Genomic DNA, 19,317 nt, shown 5'->3' with positions numbered 1-19,317 from the left:
GTGAAATGCTAAGGTTGGCGTGCCACGTCTTCGATACCAAGTGGCACGCCCAGTCCTTGCTTTTGGTCCTTTGTGCAATGGCGTGCCACGCCTGGTTGTTCAAGTGGCACGCCTAGTCTTTAATTGCCTTCAGCCCTTTCTCTGGATTGTTGTACCAGCGTGCCACGCCATGCTGCTCAAGTGGCATGCCCATGGGTTTGTGAACTCTTCAAGCTTGGCGTGCCACGCCTGGGTTCTCAAGTGGCACGCCCAAGTGACTCCTTGGGGCTGGCATGCCACGCCTTCGACACCAAGTGGCACCCCATAGTGAAGGTTCTTCTTGGGATAGAGAGTTGGCGTGTGATGAGCGGATAATTTATACACTTTTTGGCATTGTTTTTAGTATATTTTTAGTAGAATCTAGTTACTTTTAGGGATGTTTTTATTAGTTTTTATGTTAAATTCACATTTCTGGACTTTACTATGAGTTTGTGTATTTTTCTGTGATTTCAGGTATTTTCTGGCTGAAATTGAGGGACTTGAGCAAAAATCAGATTCATAGGTTGAAGAAGGACTGTTGATGTTGTTGGATTCTGACCTCCCTGCACTCAAAGTGGATTTTCTGGAGCTACAGAACTCAAAATGGCGCGCTTCCAATTGCGTTGGATAGTAGACATCCAGGGCTTTCCAGCAATGTATAATAGTCCATACTTTGAACGGGTTTAGATGATGTAAAAGGGCGTTGAACGCCAGTTCTATGCTGTTGTCTGGAGTTAAACGCCAGAAACAAGTCACAAACCAGAGTTGAACGCCAGAAATACATTACAACCTGGCGTTCAACTCCAGAAAGAGCCTCTGCACGTGTAACATCCAAGCTCAGCCCAAGCACACACCAAGTGGGCCCCGGAAGTGGATTTATGCATCAATTACTTACTTCTGTAAACCCTAGTAACTAGTTTAGTATAAATAGGACTTTTTACTATTGTATTAGACATCTTATGACCTTCAGATCATCTTTGATCACGTTTTGGGGGCTGGCCTCTCGGCCATGCCTGAACCTTTCACTTATGTATTTTCTACGGTAGAGTTTCTACACTCCATAGATTAAGGTGTGGAGCTCTGCTGTTCCTCAAAGATTAATGCAAAGTACTACTGTTTTTCTATTCAATTCAACTTATTCCGCTTCTAAGATATTCATTCGTACTTCAACCTGAATGTGATGAACGTGACAATCATCATCATTCCTTATGAACGCGTGCCTGACAACCACTTCCGTTCTACCTTAGATTGAATGAGTATCTCTTAGATCTCTTAATCAGAATCTTCGTGGTGTAAGCTAGATTGATGGCGGCACTCATGAGAGTCCGGAAAGTCTAAACCTTGTCTGTGGTATTCCGAGTAGGACTCTGGGATTGAATGACTGTGACGAGCTTCAAACTCGCGAGTACTGGGCGTAGTGACAGACGCAAAAGGAGGGTGAATCACAGAGCATTTGGACCATTTTCACAAGAGGATAGGATGCAGCCATTGGCAAGGGTGACACGTCCAGATGATTAGCCATGCAGTGACAGCGCATCGGACCATTTTCCAGAGAAGATCAAAAGTAGCCATTGACAACGGTGATGTCCTTATATAAAGCCAGCCAGAGAAATGAGTAAGACTGATTGGATGAAGACAGCAGGAAAGCAGAGGTTTAGAGGGACGAAAGCATCTCCATGCATTTATCTGAAATTCTCACCAAGGATTTACATAAGTATCTCTATCCCTGTTTTATTATTAATATTTGAAAACTCCATAACCATTCTATATCCGCCTGACTGAGATTTACAAGATGACCATAGCTTGCTTCATACCAACAATCTCCGTGGGATCGACCCTTACTCGCGTAAGGTTTATTACTTGGATGACCCAGTGCACTTGCTGGTTAGTTGTGCAAAGTTGTGATAAAGATTTGAGATTACAATTGAGCGTACCATGTTGATGGCGCCATTGATGATCACAATTTCGTGCACCAAGTTTTTGGTGCCGTTGCCAGGGATTGTTCGAGTTTGGACAACTGACGGTTCATCTTGTTGCTCAGATTAGGTAATTTTCTTTTTGTTTTGTTTTCAAAAATTTTTCAAAAATCTTTCAAAAATTTCTCCTTTGTTTTCGAAAAATTTTAAAAAAAAATATAATTTTTTCAAAAATATATTTTTCTTCTGAATTTTTAAGAATGAATTCTAGAGTTTCATGAAGCTTGTTGAAGCATGCTGGCTATAAAACCATGTCTAAATTCTTTTGGACAGAGGTTTTGGCTTAAAATTGAATGAATTACTCCCATATTCATGCTAAAGCTTGACTGGCTATTAAGCCATGTCTAACCCTCAGATTGGAGCTTTAGATTAAGATATTAAGATTCCTGGAATTCATATTAAAAATTTTGGAATCCTTATTTTTCTTTCTCAAAATGATTTTCGAAAAAAAATTAAAAGAAAATACAAAAAAATCATAAAATCATAAAAATCAAAAAAAAAATATTTTGTATTTCTTGTTTGAGTCTTGAGTCAGATTTAAGTTTGGTGTCAATTGCATATTCCTCTTGCATTTTTCGAAAATTCATGCATTCATAGTGTTCTTCATGATCTTCAAGTTGTTCTTGGTAAGTCTTCTTGTTTGATCTTGATGTTTTCATGTTTTGTATCTTTTCTTGTTTTTCATGTGCATTTTTGCATCCATAGAGTCTAAACATGAAAGGTTTCTAAGTTTGGTGTCTTGCATGTTTTCTTTGCATATAAAAATTTTCAAAAATATGTTCTTGATGTTCATCATGACATTCAAAGTGTTCTTGGTGTTCATCTTGACACTCATAGCATTCTCGCATGCATTCATTGTTTTGATCTAAAAATTTTCATGCATTGCATCATTTTCATGTTTTTCTCTCTCATCATTAAAAATTCAAAAATCAAAAATATATCTTTCCCTTTTTCTCAAAAATTTCGAAAATTAGATTTGACTTTTTAAAAAATTTTTAAAATCTAGTTGTTTTTATGAGTCAAATCAAATTTTCAATTTAAAAATCTTATCTTTTTCAAAATCTTTTTCAAAAATCAAATCTTTTTCATTTTTCTTAGTTATTTTCGAAAATTTTAAAAATATTTTTCAAAAATCTTTTTCTTAATTTTATCTCATAATTTTCGAAAATAACATCATCAATTAATGTTTTGATTCAAAAATTTCAAGTTTGTTACTTGCTTGTTAAGAAAGATTCAAACTTTGAGTTCTAGAATCATATCTTGTGATTTCTTGTGAATCAAGTCATTAATTGTGATTTTACAAATCAAATCTTTTTCAAAAACTAATTTAAATCATATCTTTTCAAAAATATCTTCTTATCTTATCTTTTTCAAAATTTGATTTTAAAATATCTTTTCTAACTTCTTATCTTCTTATCTTTTAAAAATTGATTTTCAAAGTTGTTTCAACTAACTAACTAACTTTTTGTTTGTTTCTTATCTTTTTCAAAACTACCTAACTAACTCTCTCTCTCTCTAATTTTCGAAAATATCTTCCCTCTTTTTCAAAATTTCTTTTTTTTTAACTAATTATTTTAATTGTTGATTTCAAATTTTCGAAAAATCACTAACCTTTTTCAAAAACTATTTTCGAAAATCACTAACTCTTTTTCAAAAATAATTTTCGAAAATCCTTCTCCCTCATCTCCTTCTAATTATATATTCATCTACTAACACTTCTCTTCATCTCACATCACTGCTCCTATCCTTACCCTTGTGTTTGGATTCTTCATTCTTCTTCACCCCTATTCCTTTTCTTCTTCTACTAACAATAAAGAACCTCTTTACTGTGACATAGAGGATTCCTCTTCTTTTCTTGTTCTCTTCTCTTTCTTATGAGCAGGAACAAGGAAAAAGGCATTCTTGTTGAAGCTGATTCAGAACCTGAAAGGACTCTGAAGAGGAAACTAAGAGAAGCTAAATTACAACAATCCAGAGACAACCTTATTGAAAATTTTGAACAAGTAAAGGAGATGGCAGCCGAACCCAACAACAATAATGCAAGGAGAATGCTTGGTGACTTTACTGCACCAAATTCCACTTTACATGGAAGAAGCATCTCCATTCCTGCCATTGGAGCAAACAACTTTGAGCTGAAACCTCAATTAGTTTCTCTGATGCAGCAGAACTACAAGTTTCATGGACTTCCATCTGAAGATCCTTTTCAGTTCTTAACTGAATTCTTGCAGATATGTGATACTGTTAAGACTAATGGAGTAGATCCTGAAGTCTACAGGCTTATGCTTTTCCCTTTTGCTGTAAGAGACAGAGCTAGAGTGTGGTTGGACTCTCAACCCAGGGATAGCCTGAACTCTTGGGACAAGCTGGTCACAGCTTTCTTAGCCAAGTTCTTTCCTCCTCAAAAGCTGAGCAAGCTTAGAGTGGATGTTCAGACCTTCAGACAGAAGGAAGGTGAATCCCTCTATGAAGCTTGGGAGAGATACAAGCAACTGACCAAAAAGTGTCCTTTTGACATGCTTTCAGAATGGACCATCCTGGATATATTCTATGATGGTCTATCTGAATTGGCTAAGATGTCATTGGATACTTCTGCAGGTGGATCCATTCACCTAAAGAAAATGCCTGCAGAAGCTCAAGAACTCATTGACATGGTTGCTAATAACCAGTTCATGTACACTTCTGAAAGGAATCCTGTGAATAATGGGACGTCTATGAAGAAGGGAGTTCTTGAAATTGATACTCTGAATGCCATATTGGCTCAGAATAAAATATTGACTCAGCAAGTCAATGTAATTTCTCAGAGTCTGAATGGAATGCAAGCTGCATCCAATAGTACTCAAGAGGCATCTTCTGAAGAAGAAGCTTATGATCCTGAAAACCCTGCAATAGCAAAGGTAAATTATATGGGTGAACCTTATGGAAATACCTATAACCCATCATGGAGAAATCATCCAAAATTTCTCATGGAAGGATCAAAAGCCTCAACAAGGCTTTAATAATGGTGGAAGAAACAGGTTTAACAACAGTAAACCTTTTCCATCATCCACTCAGCAACAGACAGAGAACTCTGAACAAAATACCTCTAATTTAGCAAACTTAGTCTCTGATCTATCTAAGGCCACTGTGAGTTTCATGAATAAAACAAGATCCTCCATTAGAAATTTGGAAGCACAAGTGGGCTAGCTGAGTAAAAGGATCACTGAAATCCCTCCTAGTACTCTCCCAAGCAATACAGAAGAAAATCCAAAAGGAGAGTGCAAGGCCATTGACATAACCACCATGGCCGAACTTGTAAGGGAGGTTGAGGACGTGAATCCTAGTGAGGAAGACCTCCTGGGACGTCCAGTGATCAATAAGGAGTTTCCTTCTGAGGAACCAAAGGAATCTAAGACTCATCTAGAGACCATAGAGATTCCATTGAACCTCCTTATGCCATTCATGAGCTCTGATGAGTATTCCTCTTCTGAAGAGAATGAGGATGTTACTGAAGAGCAAGCTGCCAAGTTTCTTGGTGCAATCATGAAGCTGAATGCCAAATTATTTGGTATTGAGACTTGGGAGGATGAACCTCCCTTGTTCACTAATGAACTAAGTGATCTGGATCAACTGAGATTGCTTCAGAAGAAACAAGATCCTGGAAAGTTCTTAATACCTTGTACCATAGGCACCATGACCTTTGAAAAAGCTCTGTGTGACCTTGGTTCAGGGATAAACCTCATGCCCCTCTCTGTAATAGAGAAACTGGGAATCTTTGGGGTGCAAGCCACTAAAATCTCATTAGAGATGGCAGACAATTCAAGAAAACAGGCTTATGGACAAGTAGAGGACGTGTTAGTAAAGGTTGAAGGCCTTTACATCCCTGCTGATTTCATAGTCTTAGATACTGGGAAGGATGAGGATGAATTCATCATCCATGGAAGACCCTTCCTAGCCACAGCAAGAGCTGTGATTGATGTGGATAGAGGAGAATCGATCCTTCAATTAAATAAGGACAACCTTGTGTTTAAAACTCAAGGATCTCTCTCTGTACCCATGGAGAGGAAGCATAGTAAGCTTCTCTCATTGCAGAGTCAACCAGAGCCCCCACAGTCAAACTCTAAGTTTGGTGTTGGGAGTCCACAACCAAACTCTAAGTTTGGTGTTGAACTCCCATATCCAAACTCTAAGTTTGGTGTTGGAAAGTCTCAACAATGCTCTGAACATCTGTGAGGCTCCATGAGAGCCCACTGTCAAGCTATTGACATTAAAGAAGCGCTTGTTGGGAGGCAACCCAATTTTTATCTAATTTCTATTTTTATTGTTTTTCATGTTTTATTAGGTTCATGATCATGTGGAGTCACAAAATAAATATAAAAATTGAAAACGGAATAAAAAACAGCAGAAAAAAAATCACACCCTGGAGGAAGACCTTACTGGCATTTAAACGCCAGTAAGATGCATCTGGCTGGCGTTCAACGCCAGAACAGAGCATGGTTCTGGCGCTGAACGCCCAAAATAGGCAGCATCTAGGCGTTTGAACGCCAGAATTGCACCCTGGAGAAGAGCTGGCGCTGAACGCCCAGAACAAGCATGGTTCTGGCGTTCAACGCCAGAAATGGGCAACAAATGGGTGTTCAACACCCAGAACAAGCACCAATCTGGCGCTGAACGCCCAGAGTTGTGTGCAAGGGCATTTTGCATGCCTAATTTGGTGCAAGGTTGGAAATCCTTGAACACCTCAGGATCTGTGGACCCCACAGGAACACCTCAGGATCTGTGGACCCCACAGGATCACCTCAAGATCTGTGGACCCCACAGGATCCCCACCTACCTCCACTCACTTCTTCTCACCCCTCTTTCACACAATCCCATAAACACTCTTCCCCAAAACTCTTCACAAATCACCTTAATCTCTCTTCCCTATCACCACTTCACCACTCACATCCACCTACTCTTCCCCATAAACCTACCTCATAAACACCACCTACCTTCAAAATTCAAAATTAATTTCCCACCCAAACCCACCCTATATGGCCAAAACCTTACCCCCCTCCCTTCCCTATATATAGCCCTCCATTCTTCTTCAAATTCACACAACAAAACCCTCTCTTCCCCTTCTTGACCAAAACACATCTCCCTCTCCCCCTCCTCCATTTCTTCTTCTTCTTCATCTATTCTTTCTTTTCTTGCTCGAGGGCGAGCAAAATTCTAAGTTTGGTGTGGTAAAAGCATAAGCTTTTTGTTCTTCCATTACCATTGATGGCACCTAAGACCGGAGAATCCTCTAGAAAAGGGAAAGGGAAGACAAAAGCTTCCACCTCCGAGTCATGGGAGATGGAAAGATTCATCTCCAAAGCTCATCAAGACCACTTCTATGATGTTGTGGCCAAGAAGAAGGTGATCCCTGAGGTCCCTTTCAAGCTCAAGAAGAATGAGTATCCGGAGATCCGACATGAAATCCAAAGAAGAGGTTGGGAAGTTCTAACAAAACCCATCCAACAAGTCGGCATCCTAATGGTTCAAGAGTTCTATGCCAATGCATGGATCACTAGGAACCATGATCAAAGTAAGAACCCGGACCCAAAGAATTATCTCACCATGGTTCGGGGGAAATACTTAGATTTTAGTCCGGAAAATGTAAGGTTGGCATTTAACTTGCCTATGATGCAAGGAGATGCACGCCCCTACACTAGAAGGGTCAACTTTAATCAAAGGTTGGACCAAGTCCTCATGGACATATGTGTGGAAGGAGCTCAATGGAAGATTGACTCCAAAGGCAAGCCAGTTCAACTAAGAAGACTGGACCTCAAGCCTGTGGCTAAAGGATGGTTGGAGTTCATCCAATGCTCCATCATCCCCACTAGCAACTGATCTGAAGTTACTGTGGATCGGGCCATCATGATTCATAGCATCATGATTGGAGAGGAAGTAGAAGTTCATGAAGTCATCTCTCTTGAACTCTACAAAATGGCCGAAAAGTCCTCCCCCATGGCAAGGCTAGCTTTTCCTCATCTTATTTGCCATCTATGTTACTCAGCTGGAGCTTTCATAGAAGGAGACATTCCCATTGAGGAAGAGAATCCCATCACTAAGAAAAGGATGGAGCAAGCAAGAGAGCCCATTCATGGAGCTCAAGAGGTGCAGGAAGCTCATCACCATGAGATCCCGGAGATGCCTCAAATGCATTTTCCTCCACAAAACTATTGGGAGCAAATCAACACCTCCCTAGGAGAATTAAGTTCCAACATGGGACAACTAAGGGTGGAACATCAAGAGCACTCCATCTTCCTTCATGAAATTAGAGAAGATCAAAAAGCAATGAGGGAGGAGCAACAAAGACAAGGAAGAGACATAGAAGAGCTCAAGGACATCATTGGTTCCTCAAGAAGGAAACGCCACCATCACTAAGGTGGACTCATTCCTTGTTCTTATATTCTCTATTTTTTGTTTTCTATGATAAGCGCTTATCTATGTTTGTGTCTTATTACATGATCATTAGTATTTAGTAACTATGCCTTAAAGTAGTGAATATGAATCCATCACCTCTCTTAAATGAAAACTGTTTTAATTCAAAAGAACAAGAAGTACATGAGTTTCGAATTTATCCTTGAACTTAGCTTAATTATATTGATGTGGTGACAATGCTTCTTGTTTTCTGAATGAATGCTTGAACAGCGCATATGTCTTTTGAAGTTGTTGTTTAAGAATGTGAAATATGTTGGCTCTTGAAAGAATGATGACAAGGAGACATGTTATTTGATAATCTGAAAAATCATAAAAATGATTCTTGAAGCAAGAAAAAGTAGCAAAGAACAAAGCTTGCAGAAAAAAAAAGAGAAAAAAAATTTAGAAAGAAAAAGAAAAAGCAAGCAGAAAAAGCCAAAAGCTCTTAAAACCAAGAGGCAAGAGCAAAAAGCCAATAACCCTTAAAACCAAAAGGCAAGGGCAAATAAAAAGGATCCCAAGGCTTTGAGCATCAGTGGATAGGAGGGCCTAAAGGAATAAAATCCTGGTCTAAGCGGCTAAACCAAGTTGTCCCTAACCATGTGCTTGTGGCGTGAAGGTGTCAAGTGAAAACTTGAGATTGAGCGGTTAAAGTCAAGGTCCAAAGCAAAAAAAGAGTGTGCTTAAGAACCCTGGACACCTCTAATTGGGGACTTTAGCAAAGCTGAGTCACAATCTGAAAAGGTTCACCCAATTATGTGTCTGTGCCATTTATGTATCCGGTGGTAATACTGGAAAACAAAGTGCTTAGGGCCACAGCCAAGACTCATAAAATAACTGTGTTCAAGAATCATCATACTGAACTAGGAGAGTCAATAACACTATCTGAACTCTGTGTTCCTATAGAAGCCAATCATTCTAAAATTCAATGGATAAAGTGAGATGCCAAAACTATTCAAGAGGCAAAAAGCTACAAGTCCCGCTCATCTGATTGGAGCTATGTTTCATTGATAGTTTGGAATTTATAGTATATTCTCTTCTTTTTATCCTATTTGATTTTCAGTTGCTTGGGGACAAGCAACAATTTAAGTTTGGTGTTGTGATGAGCGGATAATTTATACGCTTTTTGGCATTGTTTTTAGTATGTTTTTAGTAGAATCTAGTTACTTTTAGGGATGTTTTTATTAGTTTTTATGTTAAATTCACATTTCTGGACTTTACTATGAGTTTGTGTATTTTTCTGTGATTTCAGGTATTTTCTGGCTGAAATTGAGGGACTTGAGCAAAAATCAGATTCAGAGGTTGAAGAAGGACTGCTGATGCTGTTGGATTCTGACCTCCCTGCACTCTAAGTGGATTTTCTGGAGCTACAGAACTCAAAATGGTGCGCTTCCAATTGCGTTGGAAAGTAGACATCCATGGATTTCCAGCAATGTATAATAGTCCATAGTTTAAACGAGTTTAGATGACATAAAAGGGCGTTGAACGCCAGTTCTACACTGCTGTCTGGAGTTAAACGCCAGAAACAAGTCACAAACCAGAGTTGAATGCCAGAAATACGCACTACAAGAAAAATACCCATTCAGGTACACTTGAAAAGTGTAGCCAAAAGTGAAAAAAAATGATGCCTTAGGCTACGGCTACGCTTTTTGGGCTACGACTACGCTTTTTGGGGTGATTCCTATTCGGCCGTTGCCTATTCTCAAAGGCTACGCTTTTCTGCACCAGAGGCTACGCTTTTGGGGTTTGGGAATAGGGTACGCTTTTCAAGTGATGCTATCCAGGACCAAAGGCTACGCTTTTCAGCTTCCATTTTTGCCAGAATAGGCTACGCTTTTCAATGCTACTGCATCATGTAAAGCGTAGCCACATTGTATACCATGGCTACTTTTTATAAGTGTAGCCTTAGGTCCCTTGGTTTTTTTTTATTGTATACTATAGCTACTGTATATAAGTGTAGCCTTAGGTCTCATTTTTTTTTGTATATATATATATATATATATATATATATATATATATATATATATATATATTCTACTAATTATTAATACAACATAATATTTAGTAATATGATTACATGTATAATAATTCTGCATTTTTAATTAAATGAGTTAAATATTATAAAATAAAAATAAATACTTAATTATACTAAATAATTTCTTTATATAATAAAAATTATCTGTAAATAAAATATATTTATAATGATCCAAAAGTATTAATATTCATACATCTCACACTAAATTAAGCATAGCTATATCAAAATAAACACGAGACCACTTAGAATTTACTACTAATACTCTACCAAAAACTAAAATATTGTATCCTACATCAATTCTGTCTTCACCATTTTATTTTTTGATAGAGGAGCTCAACACAAGCAGTGGAGCAATTCTGTCTTCACCATTACGACTTCCTATAATCCATGCCCTGCCAAAAAGGTTGAGAGAAAAAAAATTCACATCAAAATTCACACCAAAATTCATAACTATTTCCACTTCATGATAAATTCTATTATTAGTATTTAATTTCTTTAATAAGTTTCTAAAATAACGTACTACCAAAATAAAGAAGGCACATACATTAGTAGTAAGATTGAGCAGAAATTTCTTTCTTATCTTCTAATATTTTTGTTGCCAGAATCCATAAGAATTATCAATCTTTTTTCTGTGTTCATGAATTGACTACATAAATGAAAAATTGAATCAGAAACAAAACTTCAATATATATAAATGAATTTGAAAACAAAAAGCTAGAAATAATGGCAGTGCTACAAGAACCAATTTCACATTAGAATTTTTGGACCAAAACCAGCAAAAAATATTATAAGTTCCCTTAATGATTTTAATTTCATCAAGTTTGAACCAACAAATTGCAATGAGCCACAAAAATACTGCAGCATATATAATCCACATGCAACAAAAACAATTAACAACACGAAATCAGTAAACTACTCTAGAAAAATGAATAATAGCCCCCATTAGTACTTGATTTTTGTTTATTGGAACATTACCATTTACTACTACAAAGTAAACTGTGCTGATTAAGAAAGCAACAATCATTCATAGATCCAAGAATCAAGCTGCTGACTGATCAATAAATACATTATGTAGCCTAACTTATTTGAGCGTAAGCATACTCAAAGGAAAGGTTACTTAGATATGAAACTACTTCTGCCATTTAATCAAAGGATACATACAATAAGTTGCAGCAACCAAAGTTTAGAGAAATTCAAGAGCATGAGATCTAGATACATAGCTAAGTACAAGATTTAAAATAATATCATAGTACAAAAACAGATTCTAACAGAAGTGATTCAAAACCAGCTAACATGCTCTTATCCATGATTCAACCAGGGATTTTGGAGAAGAAACTCAAACCCAAGGAACGAAATTGAAACCAGTTAACTAATAATAATATAGGATGAAACTAAAGATCAAAAAGAAATAGAAAGCAAACAAAACTTAACTAAAGATGAAGCAGAATTTTGTGCAGAAGATGAAGCTAAAGACCTAGTAGTTCTTCTGGGAATTTGTGCAGCTTCCTCTGAATTCATGTTTCCTCTGATAAAATAAACAATGGAATCATCAATTTGGAATCAAAAGTGATCAGAAGCACTAAAAAAAATTAAATAACAAGAGTGATCAAAAGCACCAATAATATGCCTTATAATAAAAAATAATATGCATAATAAACTAAATTCACTAATGAAACTAGCAAGAGTGATCAGAAGTACTAATGAAGCAGAGCAGTTTTTTTAAGAATTAGCAAGGAAAGGAAACTAAAGATGATAATAACAAAAATTAGCAGTTTTTTCTGCTGAACTTTCACCATTTACAGTGTTGAAATAATAACATTTGTTCAAATTTTGCAAGTAATAAAATTAAGAAAACAGCAATAACAAAGGCAGTTTCAAAAACAGCACTAGAAAAACTAGCAGTACTATGTAAGAAACAGGACTAGCAACATTGCAACAAATTTTGCAAATATATTCTATAATTTCTGTTCCCTATCGAATAAACACATAATCCCATACAAAGATAATGAAGTACAAGAGTAGCAACATTGACTCTGCTACATGAATAAATGTCTCTCTACAACTTCTGGTACAGATTACAATGTTAGTCTCCATATTTATTTTATAAGTAAATCCAACATTATTAATTTAAATGATTGAAACAATTGCGTGGACTGTCAGTTTCTTAACAAATTCATAGAAAATCAGAAACCAGTTTTCTTGATGAGCACAAAACAATCAAACACAGCTTAACATGATGGAAGTAGGAAATGAATGCTTAAATTACAAAAAGTTGAAGAAACTGGGATCAAAGAACTTCAAAATCAAGAGGAGTAACATATCAAAGAACAACAATGTACTTTTTTACTAGCAAACATGTTGATTAGCAAAATCTCACAGCACTGAATACAAGTAGGACCGGCAATTTACTGCACTGAACACAAGTAGCAAAATCTCCACCAATGCACATAGCACACAGTTCAAGAATACATCAAGTTACACAAGTGAATTGAAGCAAAAGGTTTAAAAAATTGAAGACAAATTAATGAATAAAACTTCATATATTAGTGCATCAAATAAGAAAAACTTTTTCACCTCCAAATTTTGAGAAATACAGTGCTGCTTATCTCTGGAATGGGCTGCCGGATTACATATTCCACGACGACACCAATTAAAACCCTCCAAGTGATCTTGCACTACATATTGAAGACTAATAATAAGAATTGAAGGTATTTCAAAACTCAAATGCCCCTGCACTGTTTTGAATTCCATTAATACAAATTGCATAATAAGAACAGGAACTCTATAGCATAAATTCAATCGTACACAATAGAAGAACAAAAAAGCTTTGCCCCTAATGCAATAATAAAACCAGAGAGAATATAGAGCAAAGCATCCATTCAATTCACCAAACTAAGAAGTTAGAATTCACATTTTCTGAGAAACTCACCTTTGATGAAAGAGAATCGTGAAGTCCAAACATAACACCATCACACAAAGCTTCTTCCCACTCATCACCAAACTTTCCATTTTCTCTTCTCTTATCAACATATTCAAACTATAAACAAAACTTGAAAAGCTGTTTCTTTTTCCACTTTTTTTGAGATTGAGAGGCTTTAACTATGGTTGGTGAAGGAAGGTGGTGAAACTTAGAAGCTCCCAAATTGTTTATATACGTTTGAAGATCCAAAGCTATGGGACCCATATCCCTCCTTCCTTCCTTCTAAGGTACTGGATCCCACACGCAACAGCTACTTATACATTCTTAGATAGAGTGACATCAAATTAAGTAGTACAATAATGTTTGTTCTCTTTAATAGACATTGAGTAAAGCAAAATAAAAAGATAGTAATTTTTTGGATATATAAAAAACTAAAATTGGGTATACAAACTAATAAAATGATAAAAAAAATAAATTATGAAGGGTTTAAGTTTGGCAAGAAACTCATGCTTCTCATGGTGGTTTATAATTTTAAACCGATCTCATTAACCGCGTGAAAATACTCTTATTGTTACTAATTAAGAAGGCCCAAAGTTTGATTTAGTGGCTTTATTAGTTCACTGAGGAATTTTCTTCACTCTTGCACACCAAGAGCCTGGCTGTTCTCAAGAAACAGGTAGGTAAATGAGCATTGGAATTTGGAATCGAAAGCAGCAAATCTTATTAATGAATCTGAGATTTGATATTAAAATTTTTAATTGTAGTTGATAAGAAGAAAGATGGTTAGAAGTGCCAAAGAAAGCATAAAACAGAAAGCCAGCAAATCAGAAATCTATGGGAATCTGTAGGCTGTGTTTATAGAAATGGATAGCACTCAAGATATAAGCATAAGCCTTCAAACCTTGTCCCAATTAAAGAATAGCTAAGTTCATATTATTCATCTTGAGTTATGATTTTTCACAGAACCATTCAGTGGCCAAAGAACTAGCTGAATTAAAAGAGATTGTCCTAAATGGTTAAGATAAAGGAAAAAACAAGGAGAGTACATTTGATCTTGAGAAACACATGATGCATATTTACTAGTTAGGTACTTGATTTTCAGTCTCTTTTCAATTTCAGTTTATCAATTGTATCTTTAGTGTTTTTACTACAGAATGCATCATTATCTTAATCTCTTCGCTTGTTAGAATCTTCTTCCCTATCTTTACAGCCGACACATTTCAGTTCTTACTACAGAATTCTTTCTGTTTTTACTAAGCTTCTAGTTTAGGTTTCAGGAACATTACCTGAGATGGAGGAAACATTTTTCAAAAGAATTGTTCTCGTGATTGCTTCGTCTTGCTAACCCCACCTTAGCTTTATTCTTGTTCTTGTTCTTGTGATTACTTCCTGTAATCTTAGCTCTTAATGATGGTCCTCTCCTGTCATCTGTTTCTGAACATTTGGTACCAAGAGTATCAATTATCATAGAAGTTACAATAAAATTCTTAAAAGGAGAAATGAGGGAACGAGAGTTCCCTCGTGCCGCAACATACCCAAACCCCCAAATTGAAAAACCTAAAATCAGAACCCTAATCCTCTGAAATTTCAGAACAAAATGGGAGTGAATACATGCCTTCTCCACCACGATGGTGAGCGATAGGATCAGAGGACGATGATGAAGACCAACGTGAGCACGCCGCGAAGACGACTGATGGCTCTCGAGTGGTTAGTGTCGAGTGGGGAAGAGGAGCGGTGAGTCTGGAAGAGGAGTGGCGACACCGATGGTTCTCGAGTGGATGGTGCGACGGCAGAACGTTTTGGGGTTTGATGAGAAAGGTAACGAAGTGTTGGTGGTGACGAGTTGGGGTTCTCGAGTGAAGCACTTCTGATGTTAAGTTTTGTGTTGGCGATAGTATTGGTGAAATTGGAAAAAATTACTAAGTGTTGAGGGGTTTAATAGTCTTACATAGATTAGGCAGCGCTTTAGAAGTGCACCCAAAATATAATAACTCGGTTACTTTTTTAAAGCGTTTCCTTTGGTGTAGAAAGTGTTTCCATAGCTATTCAGATACGGCTACGCTTTATAAGTGATGTTTAAAATATCTAAGGAGACACTTTTGAAGTGATTCCTCAATAGTGTTTCCTATTCTCTTATAAAAGGGCACCCTGCGAAAAAGCGTAGCCTATTCTAGGAATAGGCTACGCTTTTCAAATGTAGCTTAAAAAAAGTGTGGCTGAATGGGTGTTTTTCTTGTAGTGACATTACAACCTGGCGTTCAACTCCAGAAAGAGCCTCTGCACGTGTAACATCCAAGCTCAGCCCAAGCACACACCAAGTGGGCCCCGGAAGTGGATTTATGCATCAATTACTTACTTCTGTAAACCCTAGTAACTAGTTTAGTATAAATAGGACTTTTTACTATTGTATTAGACATCTTATGACCTTCAGATCATCTTTGATCACGTTTTGGGGGCTGGCCTCTCGGCCATGCCTGAACCTTTCACTTATGTATTTTCTACGGTAGAGTTTCTACACTCCATAGATTAAGGTGTGGAGCTCTGCTGTTCCTCAAAGATTAATGCAAAGTACTACTGTTTTTCTATTCAATTCAACTTATTCCGCTTCTAAGATATTCATTCGCACTTCAACCTGAATGTGATGAACGTGACAATCATCATCATTCCTTATGAACGCGTGCCTGACAACCACTTCCGTTCTACCTTAGATTGAATGAGTATCTCTTAGATCTCTTAATCAGAATTTTTGTGGTGTAAGCTAGATTGATGGCGGCACTCATGAGAGTCCGGAAAGTCTAAACCTTGTCTGTGGTTTTCCGAGTAGGACTCTGGGATTGACTGACTGTGACGAGCTTCAAACTCGCGAGTACTGGGCGTAGTGACAGACGCAAAAGGAGGGTGAATCCTATTCCATTATGATCGAGAACCTCAGATGATTAGCCGTGCTGTGACAGAGCATTTGGACCATTTTTACAAGAGGATAGGATGCAGCCATTGGCAGGGGTGACGCCTCCAGACGATTAGCCATGCAGTGACAGCGCATCGGACCATTTTCCAGAGAGGATCAAAAGTAGCCATTGACAACGGTGATGTCCTTATATAAAGCCAGCCAGAGAAAGGAGTAAGACTGATTGGATGAAGACAGCAGGAAAGCAGAGGTTTAGAGGGACGAAAGCATCTCCATGCATTTATCTGAAATTCTCACCAAGGATTTACATAAGTATCTCTATCCCTGTTTTATTATTAATATTCGAAAACTCCATAACCATTCTATATCCGCCTGACTGAGATTTACAAGATGACCATAGCTTGCTTCATACCAACAATCTCCGTGGGATCGACCCTTACTCGTGCAAGGTTTATTACTTGGACGACCCAGTGCACTTGCTGGTTAGTTGTGCGAAGTTGTGATAAAGAGTTGAGATACAATTGAGCGTACCATGTTGATGGCGCCATTGATGATCACAATTTCGTGCACCAGCGTGCCACGCCTTCGACACCAAGTGGCACGCCCATAGTGGTTGATGAGTCAGGCGTGCCACGCCCAGCTTGGCGTGCCACGCTCAGCTTGGCGTGCCACGCCCCTTTTGTGTCCTCCATTGTAGCTCTCTGGAATTTTGTATCAGCATGCCACGCCTAGTCTCTGGCATGCCATGCCCATATGCACGCTTTGAATTCCTTCTCTGGACTTTAGTACTGGCGTGCCATGCCCAGCTCCTGGCGTGCCACACCAGTGGGTTTTTGTGGCGTTTGCTTCAAGTGTCACGCCAGTTTCACACGTCCAGCTTTTTATTTGTCTTCTACCCCATTTTTGATGCTTTTTGAAGAGAGAACTTTTGCATGGTCTAGAAATTTACAGATAAATTCTCGTTGCAGGTATAGCTTCTAAACCAACAAAAGTCCTTTCTTACAAACATTTTGGTTGTCACAAGTAATAAACCCAATAGATTTTATAAACTGAAGTATTCAAACCTCGGGTCGTCTTCTCAAGGAATTGCAGGGAGGTGTTCTTATTATTAGTTATGGAAAACAGTGTTTTTGGGTTTTGAAGGGTTTGAACAAGGAAAATAAATTGCAGGAATTAATAGATTAATATCTAATAAAACTCTTGGCAAGGTATGAAAATTCAGAAGTCCTATTCTAGTTACTCTTATGAGAATTGAGTTTAACCCCACTTAGTAAACCTTTACAAAAGCAAGGGAAAGTCAAGTGGACTAATTAGTTAGATTTCCAAGTCCTAGCCAACTCCTAAGGAAAGACTAGAGTTAGTGGAATTCCAGTCAATTAGAGGAATTAATTAACAATTGATGCCAAGGCATCTTAGGCTAGTTTCACTAGCATTTTTCTGTTAGTTTTAGTTGTTTTATGCATTTTCTTGAGCTTAAAGTAACCAAGAATGGTTAAATGAATAACAAAGCAATGAACCATCCAAACAGTATGATTTTGATGCAAATTCCATGAGTTTTTAGTTATATTACTTGAATGCTATGAATGGAAGATTTCTCATGAAATTTTGCAAGACTTTGATGCAATTGTTTGGATGATTTCAGGGAAGAAGAGGCTAGGCAAGGAAGCAACAAAATCAATGAAGGAAGCTTGAATATCACATGTGGAGTTTAAGTTCCAGTTTAAGCTTAAACTGGAACTTAAACTACCAAGCCATATAATGCTGGAAATGGCGTTTAAGTTCCAGTTTAAGCCTAAACTGGAGCTTAAACGCCAGAATCATGAAGGCTAAGAAATGCTGGAACTGGCGTTTAACCTCCAGTTTAACCTTAAACTGGAAGTTAAACGCCAGAATGAGAATTTCACCAAGGGAGCATCTCCACGTTTAAGCTCCAGTTTAACCTTAAACTGGAGCTTAAACGTGTTCGACACAATTTCTCACTAGGAAGCATTTCCACGTTTAACCTCCAGTTTAACCTTAAACTGGAGGTTAAACGCCAGAAGTAAGAAAGGCACCAGGAGCATTTCCACGTTTAAGCTCCAGTTTAACCTTAAACTGGAGCTAAAACGTGTTCGACTATTTTTCTCCTCCAGGGTTGCTTTCTCATTTCCACGTTTAAGCTTCAGTTTAACCTTAAACTGAAGCTTAAACGTGTTCGACTATTTCTCTCCTCCAGGGTTGCTTTCTCATTTCCACGTTTAAGCTTCAGTTTAACCTTAAACTGAAGCTTAAACGTGTTCGACCCAATTGCTCCTCCAGGGTTGCTTTCTTCCTTTCCACGTTTAAGCTTCAGTTTAACCTTAAACTGAAGCTTAAACGTGTTCGACATTTCACACTCCTGGGTTGCTTTCTTCCATTTCCACGTTTAAGTTTCAGTTTAACCTTAAACTGAAACTTAAACTTCAACTTAAACGCCACTTTTTGAAAGGGGTTTCTGGGCCAAATATATTGAAGTTTAAGTTAGCATTTGAGCACAAACATTAACTTAAACGTATTATGGTATGAAACCCAATTGAATATCATGGTTTATGGGATTGGGCCTGAAGAATTGATAAGTCTGGAGCTTCAATTTGTTGAGTCTTGTGTCATTACTTGTTTATCACTAAGTTTGCTCAATGAATATTACAGAATTGGATCACAGCCTCATCAGGATTATGGACCATAAACCCAAAGCAAAAGGAAATTAGGGAAAGGCCTCAAAGCCCAAGAAACACAACAAGAGCTCAATTTAGAAAGTGTATAAATAGGATAGAATTTAAGTTAGTTAGGGGACTTTTGGGGGAACTTTTACACGGAGAACTTTGGATCATTTTCTTTTAGTTTTGTAATTGAATTCAGAGCTATGACTCACTAAACCCCTTTCATTGGGTTAGGGAGCTCTATTGTAATTCAATGAATCAATAATAGTTTTATCTTCTTCTTCAATCTTTTCTCTTGAATTTTGTTAGAAAGCTTCTCGATCTAATTCCATTGGGTAGTTGTCTTGGGAAAGAAACTA

At 37.5% G+C, this 19,317-nt stretch overlaps 1 non-coding gene across 1 annotated transcript; it reads right to left on the bottom strand.

The window, feature by feature from the left end:
* Positions 1-4,405: 4,405 nt before the first annotated feature.
* On the bottom strand, positions 4,406-4,513 carry LOC112730807 (small nucleolar RNA R71). The gene has a single exon (XR_003166615.1). It is a non-coding gene; the product is annotated as a small nucleolar RNA R71 (small nucleolar RNA).
* Positions 4,514-19,317: the final 14,804 nt, after the last annotated feature.

The sequence above is a fragment of the Arachis hypogaea genome, chromosome 12, assembly GCF_003086295.3.
Source record: "Arachis hypogaea cultivar Tifrunner chromosome 12, arahy.Tifrunner.gnm2.J5K5, whole genome shotgun sequence".
NCBI lineage: Eukaryota > Viridiplantae > Streptophyta > Magnoliopsida > Fabales > Fabaceae > Arachis > Arachis hypogaea.
This window is presented reverse-complemented; position numbering and strand designations above follow the sequence as displayed.